The 13683-nt window shown below is 40.3% G+C and overlaps 2 long non-coding RNA genes across 2 annotated transcripts in view; one reads left to right on the plus strand and one right to left on the minus strand.

Moving 5' to 3' along the window:
- Positions 1–5378, minus strand: part of LOC147583242 (uncharacterized) — an 85548-nt gene extending 80170 nt beyond the window's left edge. The window contains exon 1 of the long non-coding RNA XR_015246734.1: positions 4745–5378. This is a non-coding gene — a long non-coding RNA (uncharacterized LOC147583242). The remainder of the gene's footprint in view (positions 1–4744) is intronic.
- Positions 4324–9140, plus strand: LOC147583243 (uncharacterized). Its single transcript, XR_015246738.1, has 2 exons — positions 4324–5511; positions 5691–9140. It is a non-coding gene; the product is annotated as an uncharacterized LOC147583243 (long non-coding RNA).
- The last annotated feature ends 4543 nt before the right edge of the window (positions 9141–13683 follow it).

Below are 13683 nucleotides of genomic sequence, written 5' to 3' on the forward strand. Positions count from 1 at the left end.
AATAAGAAACTAGAACCAAAGCAAAACTCTAAAAGATTATGATTATTTATAGGCATTGAATTTTTTCCAAAAATACAGAGTTCACTGTAGAAAGCCCTTCAAGTACATACATGATGCTAATATTGCTATCTCAGTGCCACACTATAGAATTTGAGGTGGAGGACTCATGATTATCTCATTTATTCTAATTAATCTCACCACTATTATGTCCAAAGACCCATGCAGTCAGAATGAACGTCTCCCTCCTCCATATTCCTCTATAATTTTGTATGCAATGCTGCAGTGAGCTATCACTATTCCCCATTCTTACCAAACTGATAAAATGTGACATGAATCAGAAGTTACATTCCTCAAAGTGTGTTAGGCTCTAAGTCTTGAGAGAACACCCCAGTCTTATTTCCTTTCTTCTTTATCTTCTTCAACTATCCCAAGGAACTTAAATCGCATCTATCAGGGAAGACCAGAGATACCATTTTTACATAATGGTTTAATAAAAGTGGTATCAACTGAAAAAATTACACTACAGACCTATTTAATTAACTCAGGGCATTGAAAATACAAAAAAAATCCCTTAAACATGCAACTATGAGAGGTCAAAGCAATTCCTTGTACTATAATCATGTAAGTTTAGAATTTGCTTAATCCCAGCTAAATGCTTATAGTTAATTTAAGAAGATTAGTTTATTCCATAGATTTCATGCATTAGCCAAGAATAATGAAATGGCAATAATTCTACCATATGGAGAAGTGCATTTATGAGACTGTTTGGCAATTTATCTGACAAATATTGGTGAAGCACCTACTAGGTGCCAGGCACTGTTCTATATGCCAGGAAAACAAAGGTAAACCAGACAGACAAAGTGCTTGATATCATGGAGATATCTTAGGAGTTTGGGGGACAGGAAGTAAACAGGTAAATAAACCAATTTATAACATAATTATGGCAACTGTTAAGGAAAAAACAACAGCGATACAGGAATAGAGTACAATTAGGGGTGTGTGAAGGATAAGGTGGTCAGGAAAGGTTTATTAGAAGAGGCCATGTTTTAACAGAGATCTCAATTGGCAAGGACAGAAGTAAACACAGATCTGGAGGAAAAATATTCCAGGCTACAGTAAAAGCAGGTTTTAAAACCAGAAGGCAGAAGAAAGGTCCATGTGGCTGAAGAGTGAGCAAGGAGAAGTCATAAGCAGCCAGTGTGAAGAGGGAGGCAGGAAACAAGATAATGTAGAGCCTTAGAGATTCATGGTAAAGAGTCTGGATTTTACTTAAGTGTAATGAGAAGCAGTGGGAGTTTTCTTATATCTTAAAACTTCAGATATAGTGCTATGTACTTAGACTACTGTGTTTCACAAATATGCACTCATTTAATCATTTATTTTTTTAAGTTTATTATTTATTTTGAGAGAGAGAGTGCAAACGGGGGAGGGTCAGAGAAAAAGAGAGACAGAACCCCAAGTAGGCTCCACATCATAAGCACAGAGCCTGATGTGGGGCTTGAACTCACGAATGGCAAGATCATGACCTGAGCGGAGATCAAGAGTTGGACACCTAACAGATTGCGCCACCCAGGCGCCCCTCACTTAATCATTTAAACAAGCCGAGGGGTGCCTGGGTGGCGCAGTCCGTTATGTGTCCAACTTTGGCTCAGGTCATGATATCACAGTCTGTGAGTTCAAGCCCTGCTTCAGGTTCTGTGCTAACAGCTAAGATCCTGGAGCCTCCTTCGGATTCTGGCTCTCCCTCTCTCTCTGCCCTTCCCCACTCACATCCTGTCTCTCTCTCTCTCTCAAAAATAAACATTTAAAAAAAATTGTAACAAGCCTATAAGATAGATGCTTTACTATCCTTATTTTTTGGATAGTAAACTGAGGAAACTGAGACCCAGAGAGATTTCAGAACATATCATCACACATGCCTGTACATAACATGGCCAGGATAGTAACTAGGACAGACTACAGAAATGATTTATTTATAAATTTCACTCTGGCTGCAATGTGAAGGAGCAAATGTAGGAGGGCAGGAATAGTCTAGGCCAGAGATGATGGGGGCTGGAGATGTCAGTGTAGCACATGAGAACATGGTGTCTTAGTCCGGCCAGGTTGCCACAACAAGTAACAGTATGTTTGCTTCTACAAAGTGAAGCCTATAAAAGCTGAGAGATTATCTACAAAAAAAGGAAACCATAAATATGTGACCCACAGACTCAGAAAAATTTCGTTAACCCTTCAGAAGATTACAGAACACTTAACCCCAGAAGATTGGAGAAAAATCTGAGGTCTATCCTGCAAAGAAAAAAATTGGTTTTACCCATATATTCACTCCAACCATTTGAAAAAGGCACATAGTACTCTCACTTCATAGTTACTTATGCATTGCCCTATCGCTGTATTGCTCTCTCTGTAGTATCTACAATAGGCAGGCCCTGAGCTAGCAGTCTGGGGGAAAAAAGCAAATAAGATTTTTAAACTATATTAAATATTAAATTATTGAAAATTGAGGTAAATGCGACACCAGCAACAAACAAGGTTCTGACATGGAGAATAGTAGAGGAACCTACTTAAATAGGGAGGTTGGGGGCACCTGGGTGGCTCAGTCTAAGTTAAGCAGCTGACTCTTGATTTCAGTTCAGGTCATGATCTCACGGTTTGAGCCCCACTTCGGGCTCGCAGGGCTCTGCGCTGACAGCATGAAGCCTGCTTGGGATCCTCTCTCTCCCTCTCTCTGTCCCTCCCCCACTAGCTCATGCATGCTCTCTCTCTCTCTCAAAATAAATAAACTTTAAAAAAGTCAAATAGGGAAGTCAGTGAAGGCCTTTCTGAGAACAAGACATTTGAACTGGGACCCAAAGAAGGACAGAGAAAAGAGTACTCCAGACAGAGGGAAAATATGTGCAAAAATTCTCATATAGGAGAGATTTTAAAAACACCAGTGCAGAGGCACCTGGGTGGCTCAGTCGGTTAAGCGTCCAACTTCAACTCAGGTCATGATCTCATGGTTCATGACTTCAGAGCCTGCAGCCTGCTTCAGATTCTGTGTCTCCCTCTCTCTCTGTCCCTCCCCCACTCATGGTCTGTCTCTCTCTCTCTCAAAATCAAAACATTGAAAAAAAATTTTGTAAATAAAAAAAAAAAATCCACCAGTGCAGATGGGGCTACATGAGGGAGGTTTGAAAGATAAGCAGGGCTTGAAGGTCAGAGTCAAAGACGGGACTTTATTGTTTGCACAACATGAGGCCCTTAGAAGATTTCAAGCATGCCGATGGCATCATCATATTCACTCAGGCAGTCAGTTTAACAATTATACAACAATTACATAACTATACACAGAACATCTACTGTGTGACAGGCACCTGTGCTGGCACATGCATACCCCAGAATTTGGGAAGCAGTAACAGGCCATCCTCTATGCCACTGCTGTGTGTTCCAGAATTCATCCTCTCCTAGACTATATAGGGGAACACAAATGAGGAAGCAATATTTTAAAAGTACAATGGTTAAGTCTATCAAATTAACTGTGACTTCTAAATTGCTTAAGAATATAACCTAATCTGGTTCATTCCTACAGTATCTGCAGAATTAAAGGCTCACTGACTCAATTTACGAATGAATAAATGATAGTAAAGCCAACTGCAGCTCTAAATAATAGACACTATAAATGATTCTGGCCTAAAATGGCAAGAGTTCCTAAAGTAAATATTTTGCTACAGTCTCTTATAAATAATTCAGATTTCTGTTTGAACCAGCTGTCAGTGTTCCTGGGGGAAACTAAACTGAATACACACCTGCCTATAACTCTACTTCCTGTTTCATAAGCCACAGTGGACAAGGGTATAGAGGAAAGAGACGCTCTCTACATTCTCTCTTGTTGGATCCACTTTCTTGTCCACAAACAATCCTAAAACTACAGACAGTAGTTAAAAAGGAGCTGAAGAGGAGGAATTGGGTAGGGAGGGTCTCACCCTTCCAGACTTAAGACCATTTGGACATGTTGTGAAGACACACACTTCACGGAAATTTCTTCAAATGTGCTGAGTTTCAAGTTTCTTATCTTAGATCATGGGGGAAAAAACAGCAATAGACAGATTAATAGAGAGGATCACTGTAAATGTTAAATGTATGAAAACAAAACAAAATAAAAAACAGACCACTACGACCGAGACTGGAAAAGGAGGGAATTCAGAATAAACCAGATAGCATGGAGAAGGACAAAGCTGGAGGTGGTGGTCACTCTGCACTAGGGGAATTTCAAGATTCCACACACCATAAACTGTGGCTATTAAATGGTGGGGGTGAAGGGGGTAGGGGGTGGGGAGAGGCAGGAATATTGAGCATTGCTCACTCATTCATTCCTGTGTAGAAACTAAGAGCTGTCCGGAAGGAACCAAACCAAAACTTCACTTACTTACACTTTAGGCTCTCCCAGGAATGCATTCTTAAACCAGTCAATCAGGAATTACCTGATCAGCACGGGGAAAGCGATCCTGCCAGAGCCAAAGCCTTTCTGCTTGGTATAAATTCCTGGTTCCCGTGCCCTCCACGTATAAAAATCTTTCAGTTTGTGCAGCTCCTTGGAGCTCCCTTCTATCGGCTAGATTGGAAGCTGTCTGATTTGAATCCATTTTTGCTCAAATAAACTATTAAAATTTGTAACGCGCCTCCGTTTATCTTTTACCAGCTCCAGGTCAGAAGAGGGACCTGAAGGACACTCCCAACAGCCCCAGGAGCCCCAGGACACAGGTACCTGTTGAGCTCCTTGAAGGCGCAGCGTTCTTGCTGTCTCTGGAGGACACGGAAAGTCCCTCTAGGACAGCTTCTGTCAGGAGCCTTCAGACTTGGAGGTCCAAGAACCAGCTGGAGCCAGTCTGCATCAAACTTGGAAACCGGACCGGCTCCGGGTACAGCCGGGGTCCCACATGGGAACCGGGTGAGCTCTAGGAACGGCCTGGGTCCCACTTGGAAACCGGACCTGGTTCAGGGACCGCCTGGGTCCAACCTGGAAACCGGACCGGCTCCGGGTACGGCCGGGGTCCCACTTGGAAACCGGACCGGGTTCAGGGACGGCCTGGGTCCCACCTGGAAACCGGACCGGGTTCAGGGACGGCCTGGGTCCCACCTGGAAACCGGACCGGCTCCGGTAACGGCCTGGGTCCCACTTGGAAACCGGACCGGGTTCAGGGACGGCCTGGGTCCCACTTGGAAACCGGACCGGCTCCGGGGACGGCCTGGGTCCCCCACCTGGGAACCAGACCGGGTTCAGGGACAGCCTGTCTCCCACTTAGGAACCGGATGAGCTCTAAGAACGACCTGGGTCCCACTTGGAAATCGGACCGGGTTCAGGGACGACCTTGGTCCCACCTGGGAACCAGACCGGGTTCAGGGACGGCCTGGGTCCCACCTGGAAACCGGACCAGGTGCATTCACGGCCTGGGCCTCTCTTCGAAACCGGATTAGGTCTGAAGTCAGGCTGGATCCAACTTAAACTGAACTGAGTCTAGTATGAGGCCTCAGGTGAACAAAATTTTAAGGCTGAACAAGCAGGATAACCTTACCAACCATTATCTTGAAATTCAGTGGCCAGTGGAGAACCTTAAACCTAGATAAGTCTTGAGGTGCCATAGAGATAAAGGTGTCTCAGCCAGGTACTCACTGTAAAAGGTAGAGGAAAAATTATTTTTCCTCCTCTACAGGTTCTGGTGACCAGGACATCCCACTCCCTCCAAAGCCTGCAGCCAGGATCCTTGGAAAACTGGCAGAAGCCAGCAGAAGAATAAGTATTCTTACCAGTCAGCTCTCCCAGATGTCTATTTGTGGTGCCTGATCGAGAAAGGAAGGTAAAATTTCATGTCCTTCTTTATCTTTATTAATGTTTATTTTTGAGAGAGAGACAGAGTGCCAGCAGGGGAGGGGCAGAGAGAGAGGAGACACAGAATGTGAAGCAGGCTCCAGGCTCTGAGCTGCCACCACAGAGCCCAACGGTGGGGCTCAAACCCAAGAACCAGGAGATCGTGACTTGAGCTGAGGTCTGAAGCTTAACCAATGGAGCCACCCAGGCACCCATCTTATCGTTCTTTTACAAATTCAGATTGGCAGGGAAAAAAAATCTTTGCATTGTGACTGGTCAGTTTGCTCTCAAGTGCCCATTGGTTGTTAATCCTTCCTCAGAACAGCTATTACCTTATTTGCCTCATTTTCTGTCATGAGAACTTGGTTTGTCAGCCATCAGGTTGGGGGCCCCCCAAAATATGGCCAAACAGAAATGTTGCCTCCCATTTGCAACTAGATACAGCTGACAAATGTGGGTTGCACTCCACTTGCTTCTAGGGTCCTACTAACTATTGCCAGATCTCAGTGGAACTGAGGGTTTTTCCCCCCTGGGTTATCTTTTGTAGAGACTCTGGATCTTGAGAGGATATTATCTTTTGTACCCTCTTTGGGATCACCTTTTGCATCCACAGGGTTGTTCAATACTGCCAGGAATCGTTACTGTTTGTCCTGGCTGAAATCTTACGATTCAAATTGATTTTTGCACAAATAAACTCTTAAAATTTTTAATACGCTTCAGTTTGCTTTTTAACAGCCTGCACTAATGGAGACAATTGTATGACAGCCGCATAATCCTCCATGCCCGGGGGGCGGGTAAGACACAAGAGCTCTGTTTATAGTACTGCATTTAAAAGATTACCAAATTATCATTCACTGAAAAATATGTTGTTTATTCACCTCCTTAATCATAATTTTAAAAAAACTCATAATATAAAAAATAGAGAGACAAAATCTGAACTAGAAGACCTCCGTTTGGCCCTTGGACCATTATCTCAATGAAAAGGCAGCCATTTTAAAAAACCAGCCTTACCAAGCTCTGGGAAAACTTGAAGGCATCTAAAAAAGTCATTAGCATATCCAGCCACCAGGTGTCACCATTGGTTTAAGCAAATGTGCTCTATCTAGCTCTAGGCTAATTCATAGTTTTGGATCTCTGCAACGTTAGATGGCATCTCACCTTGACAATTGTTGAAACAGGCTCCAGTTAGTTCCAACCTATTTATGGAGAAATTAGAACTCATTCTAGCAACTTCAAACTTCCTTTCTCGTGCTTTCATGTATTTTTATTAAATAGAAAAAATAAATGAAACCAGCTCAGTAATGCCCTTTAGACTAGTAAACTACAATTAGGAAGAATTATATGAAAACAGTTGTCTGTGTCACAGGGGTAAGATTCAGGTAACAGTGTTTGCTCACCGTTTCCCCTTTTAAAACTGCACTCTCCCATACTGCCCGTTGAAACATCTTCACAAAGGGAAAAGGAGTGGGGAAGAACTTGCCAATTGAGGTCCAATTAAAATGTGTTCTTTTTAGGCAGATGATATTTAGATAATAGTCCCTAGGAAGGCAGTTCATATTCTGAAATTTACAAATGATTTTTTCAATGTATGGGTGTATCCAGGATTCCTTAGTTTCTCTATTTTTTGATTAATATAAAGTTTAAGTGTTAATATCTTTTGTCGCTAATCCTTGGCTTCTCTATAGATTGACAAGTAGTCTGCCATTTATACAAATCCATTTTCTGTCCAACAAGACTCCTTCTGTATCCTCACCCTCATTCAAATATTCCAACAAGCAATTCTTTTAAATTCCTACCTCCTTCCATCTCATGACAACTGCCTTCTCAGGGAGAAAACATCGGATAGATTTCTGTTTCCTAAAGATAATGCAAAGATATCTTGGCAGTTCCTCACTACATAGAAACCATCAGTATTGGTTTTCCCACTACAAATGTAAATCTTGAAACAAGAAACAATACATGATAAGAGCAAAGGCCAAAGGGGAAAGCAATGAAGTGTGTGTCTGAGATTGGAAGGAAGAAAATACCAAGTAAGAATTTACCCCTGGCTTGTTCTTATTAAATCACATGATTCTGGCATTGTGTTTTTTATAGCCCCATGATTTTGTTTTTCTTTTATTTGGCAAACAAAATTAAACTCACTATTCAAACAAAATGACATGAAATTGTGTGAGCCAAGATGAACAAAAATGCACAGTTGATTTATTTAAGTTCCAGGAATAATAGTCAATGAGTTTGAATAAAATGTGCTGTTAAAAACAGGACATTAAAGATAATTTAAATATATTCAGTGCAGTCATTCATTCTAGTTTCATGCACGTTAAGTAGGTTTTTTATCTCTAAGGTGCCATCAACGGAACTCTCAGACATTCAAAATACCAGTATTATATCATTAACACATTTCTGGTCAATGAGTTGAGTAATGTAGAACTTATGAAAATATGTATTGCCATTCTCTTTCAAATGAGCTGCATATTACATCCATTAACATAACTATATTGATCTAATTTCGTTATTTTCAGTAGAGTGCAGTTTGGAAATATAAAATTGACAAATGAGAGCCAAAGAAGAGGGGGCTAACATCAAAGATCATAAATTACAAAACCTCAATAAGGAATATCTTTGTAATTGCCATAATGTGGAAGTGTTAAATAGCATGCATTTAGTTTTTTAAAAAAGAGAAAATCTTACATGTTTTAACCATTTTATTTTGACCAGACTATATCTGTTGGTAGTAGATTATTTACTCTTCCTTTCAGAGAGCTAGTTGGAGTACACCTAAGTATCTAGATTATTTATCATATGACTGTGGGAAGGTCAAATCATATGACTGTGGGAAGGATGGATACTTGGGTTCTACTCCCAGAGATTCTTGCTTTATTTGGCCTGGGGTGTGATCTGAGCATCAGATATTTAAAAGCTTCCCAGGTAGTTATGAGGCAGACAAGGTTGACAGTCACTGTACCAATTTCATTTTACACAAATGGATGTTAACACTCTTACTGTTATTTTCAATGTTATTTAATAAAGGGGCTTAGTTGCAAATAGGAATTAAAATGTGCTTGAGGAAATCTTTCAAATTACTGCAAAACATAACTGCAGATTAAATATTCTTTACAACCAAAGGAAGAAGAACATGGAATCAGTAGATGCACCTTCATGCATCTCTTAATTAATCAACGGATACATTACAAAATTCCCAAAAGCCAATTTTCTGGAGCTTCCAAACAATTTTGGTGTTACCAAAAAAAAAAAAAAAAAAAAGGGCAAACTAAAAAAAACTAATATCAAATAATTTGGAGTTAAATAGACTTTTCTATAGGATTTCCTAGAATTTATAATGGTAATAGACTGTAAATCTTCAAAAGGGACAGAATGCCCTGTCCTGTGTAAGATGCAGTATGTTGAATGGTTGAAGGAATCGTGGATTCACGGAACACACTTTAGGAAATGCAATCCACATACATGTCTTTTAAGACAATGATAATTAATACCTACAGCCAAAAATGTTATCCAAAGATTTCACTCTGCAGGTCTGAATTACCACTTGCTTTTTAACCTTCTCCTTTGGATAAAACATTATATTGCCTTCAAATATTTGAAAGTATTCTACCAGAGGAATTAAGACTACCAACTCAGGAGTAAAGCTTCTTATGTTCACACCAGCATTTTTTACTTAATCTCTCTGTGCTTCAGTATCTTCACCTGCAAAATGGGGGAAATGTATCCCCCCCCCACCTCAGGGATGTAGCACTTGAGAAACTTAGGTCCTTGACATTCTGTTACAATAACAAAAGTGACACTTAAAAGTGAAGGGCCAAACTACCATATAAAGAATTTCAAAGGAAATTTCTTCTGAGAATCTATTCCATGACTTCTGAACCCTCTGGCCTACTTTGAGAATATGAAAGAATTGAAAAGAAAGGAGAAGGGATATCTGTGAAGGGAACACTCTAAAAAGAGCTGTTGCCTTATTAATAGTCCACCACCCCACTCTATATTAAGGATTCAGATAGGTCCACTTGGCCATCCTGAATGTTGCACCCCTGTACTTTGGGGATCCCAGGCCTGCCATTTGCTTTCTGTTCAAGGGATCTAGAGGACTAGGGATGCCTGGATAACTGCTCTGGAGGCAGATCCACCTCATTCTCAGAGTTCTTCAGGCAACAGGACACTAGCATGTTTCGTGTGGACCGGAGGTAGGCAGCTGATTAGAGTCTGGCCCAGTAGCAAGAAACTGGAGGTGAGGACAAATTCCCAGGATACAAAGCAGTAGGAGCAAGTGGCTACCAGAATTCCAAATAGCTCAGCCAGCCAGCAACAGGAGCACTAGAAGAAGGAGATCTCCAGCACCTGGAAAGATGCCACAAAAGTACTCCATGAGGAAAAAATCTGCTTTAAACCAAAAGGCCCAAAATGGCTATATAGAGAAAGTCTAATGAGAGCCTCTTTCCAGGGCAGACTGCAGGGAAAACAGTCCCAGGCTGGGCCAAAGGAGATTTTCCTGTTAAATTAAGGGCAGAGCTTGGTTAATATCCTGGGCCCCCAAATCTAATTATTGAATTGAGCCTGTTTTGTGATCTTAATTGACAGTGGGATGATCTATGACCTAAGCATGAGAAGAAAAGTCACAGGGTCTGGAGAAATTTTCATCCAAGGGAACTAGTGATTACTGAGTGAATTTTAAAGGGGCAGAAAGACAAAAATAATTTGATTACATACCATGAATCCTGCAACACATGCATGTGTATATTTTAAAATAGAATGTTTCATAAATTCCCATGAATTGCAGGATGATAATACTCTCAAGTTTACATCCATGCTACAAAGTGTGGTCCATGAACCAGCAGCAGCAACAGCAACACTGGAAGTTTTTTATAAATGCAGAATCTCAAGCTTCACCCTAGACCTGCTGAATCAGAACCTGCATTTTAAGGAGATCCTCAGGGGATTTATACGCATATTACAGTTTCAGAAGCACTGCCTTATGCCACTCCACTGCCCATAAGAAAGTCTTTGTGATATTTGAATATCTACTAATTGTGATGTAACCATCCATTGAAGTCATCATGAAGGACTCCCAATAGCAACAAATATGTTATAGAACTTTGGCATTTTCAAAGCTCATTCTATTTCTGTTATACTCACAGTTAACTGGTTGACTTTTAAACTGATTTAGGTATTTCACCTGTTACCTCATGTACTTAATGCACATGCAAGTGGTTGCACAAGTGAGAAGAAAACCTACCTCTAACACCTGGTGTTCTAGGACACCTTCCAATACCAAAGAAAGATTAGACAGATCAGCATCTGTTATTGAGTAATATACTCTCATTAGCTTATCTTAGCAATATGGCCACAGAGCTTCTAGATTCTGCAGATAATAAGTGAGAGACAGACTTCCAGATTACCATAGCCTCAGGAAAACTTGCTTGGGTGGCCTTATCAGCAGAAATGGAGAAATATTACCTCCTTTGGCTCCTCATACCCCTTTACACCAGCCTCTCTCACTAACTGGGATGCCCCTGGCTGCAAATCAAGAAGGAAATTATCATCTAAGTGTCAGTGAATGGATTCAAGGATAAAACCTGCAAACGAAGGTTCACTATGGAAAACCAAAGAAAATGCAACATGGTACCAGAGAGGCACCCAAGACAAGTCAGGTGTGGGTAGTATGGGCTCATTGTACTTGAAGAATACCAAATTAATATTTACTGAATGAATAAATATATCATAAATGAGTAAATGAAATGAATTGGTCTGGAATTCATATCTTTTAGGCTACTTTGTATTTCTAAATCCCTATAGTTCCCTGCCAAATGAAATCTTTATGCAATATTTCTTTATTCTTTCTCATGCTTGAACTCACCTTACAGCTGGTGGGGATTCCATTGTGTTTCAACAGAACAACATTGAAATCCAGATAAGCCCATCCTCATAAGATGGCCATCCTCATAAGATCACTAGCTATGGTTTTAAAAGTTTAAATCTTGGTTCTATCACTTGTAGGTTCTACCACTTGTAATTTTGGGTAGTTACCTAACTTGTGGAGCCACTAATACCTTCCCTTATAAAATAAGGCAAGTAATGCCTCGTCTATAAGGCTATTGTGTGATTTAGAGAGGATAACAACTGTGGAAGTTTGTAGCATAGTGTGGGTATAGAATAAGTCCTCAATAATGCACTGTACATTTCTCATGACCTCACCCTCACCCTACATGTATTGTTCTGGATGTGCTTAAACCTCATCCCTGTCCTTACTAGATTCAACCTCTGAGACTAATACAAATTGTCTAGTTGTATAAATTATTAATGGAGACAAAGCACAGAATTAGTTTTATTTTTCTACTTTCAAGTTCATTTGTACATTCATTCATACATTCATCAAATAATCTATTGAGCACTTAGCAAGCATTAGATATAATCCCAATATATCCAACTAGAAATAAGCCTCATTAAGAAAAAATTCTAGAGGTGCCTGGGTGGCTCAGTCAGTTAAGTGTCCGACTCTTGATTTCAGCTCAGGTCATGATCTTACAGTTCATGAGTTCAAGCCCGGAGTCAGACTCTGCACTGACAGTGCAGAGCTTGCTTGGGGTTCTGTCTCTCTCCCTCTCTGACCTTCCCCCACTCTCATGCACACTCTCTCTCTCAAAATAAATAAACTTAAAAAAAAAATTTAAAGGTTTTAAAAAGTTCATCCATTCACAATGGCAATAGAAATGAATCAGTATCAAGTATCTGAGGACTAGACATATAAAAATTCTTATATACAGTTCTCTTCATAACAAAACATATTTTGAGTAGAAAATGACAGGCATATACATCAGGTCATATTTATTTTCTCATTTTATTTTCTAGAAAAAAAAGCTCCAATAATAGACTAATTTAGAATGGGACACCTGAAAACATTTTTAAACTCCAGTTGGTGAGAAGTGGCCTTTCCTAATTATCATCTGAACCTCCATGATATTGAGCTATGGATGCCATGATTCTTCCCGAGCAAGACCATTAAACATAGCACTGGTGACCTCACATGGGGCATTTTGTTTAATCCTCCTCAAGGATAAGTTGCTTATATTAGGTACTTTTACATGCACATGTACTTCAAATTCTTACCAAACCAAAGCCACACATGGATCAAACAAAGAAAACCAATGCCAATAGCCCGTAGGGAGCTAGAACACTATTTTAGGTATTGGTTTAGAAATTGATTTAGCCATAATTACAAGTGACTTTATAACCTCTACCTTCTGAGGAGGGAAAAACTATCTTAAAAAAAAAAAACTACTAAAAACAAAAAGATATAACCTGTAAACTTTACAGATGCTTTTAGCAATAAAAGTAGGAAATGCAAGTGAAAACTGAATATCAGAAAGGAGGTACCCTTTGAAAAAGAAAATATTTTAAGTCCCAGGAACACGGGTGACCACAAAGATAAATAAACCTATTTTAGACAAGAGTTACAGACTACAGAGAGAAGGTGGGCATTACTATCAGAATAGTGATTGGCAAGAAATCCAACCAAGCAGAAGAGTTAGGAGACCCTTAGGTGGGATGCAGTAGCAGAGCCTGAGGCTTCTTTTGGATTGTGCCACATCTTTGAGTTTTAGGAAATAAGCATGCAGAAACAGACGATCAAGTGTTTATACAAGGCTCAGAGTTGTCTTTTATCCTATTTAGCTGATAACAGGGTTTTTCGGTTATTCCATAAAGCACTACAAACTTTCAATCTAGCATAAATAAATTTCCATCCTTGCTTATGATTCAGGTGAGTCCCCTTGCATCCCCAGCATTCTGCCTGGCTCAGAGCGGGAATTCAGTCAGTATTTTCTTAA

The sequence above is a fragment of the Puma concolor genome, chromosome A2 (assembly GCF_028749965.1).
Source record: "Puma concolor isolate L17-30 chromosome A2, mPumCon1.1.hap2, whole genome shotgun sequence".
Classification (NCBI taxonomy): Eukaryota; Metazoa; Chordata; class Mammalia; order Carnivora; family Felidae; genus Puma; species Puma concolor.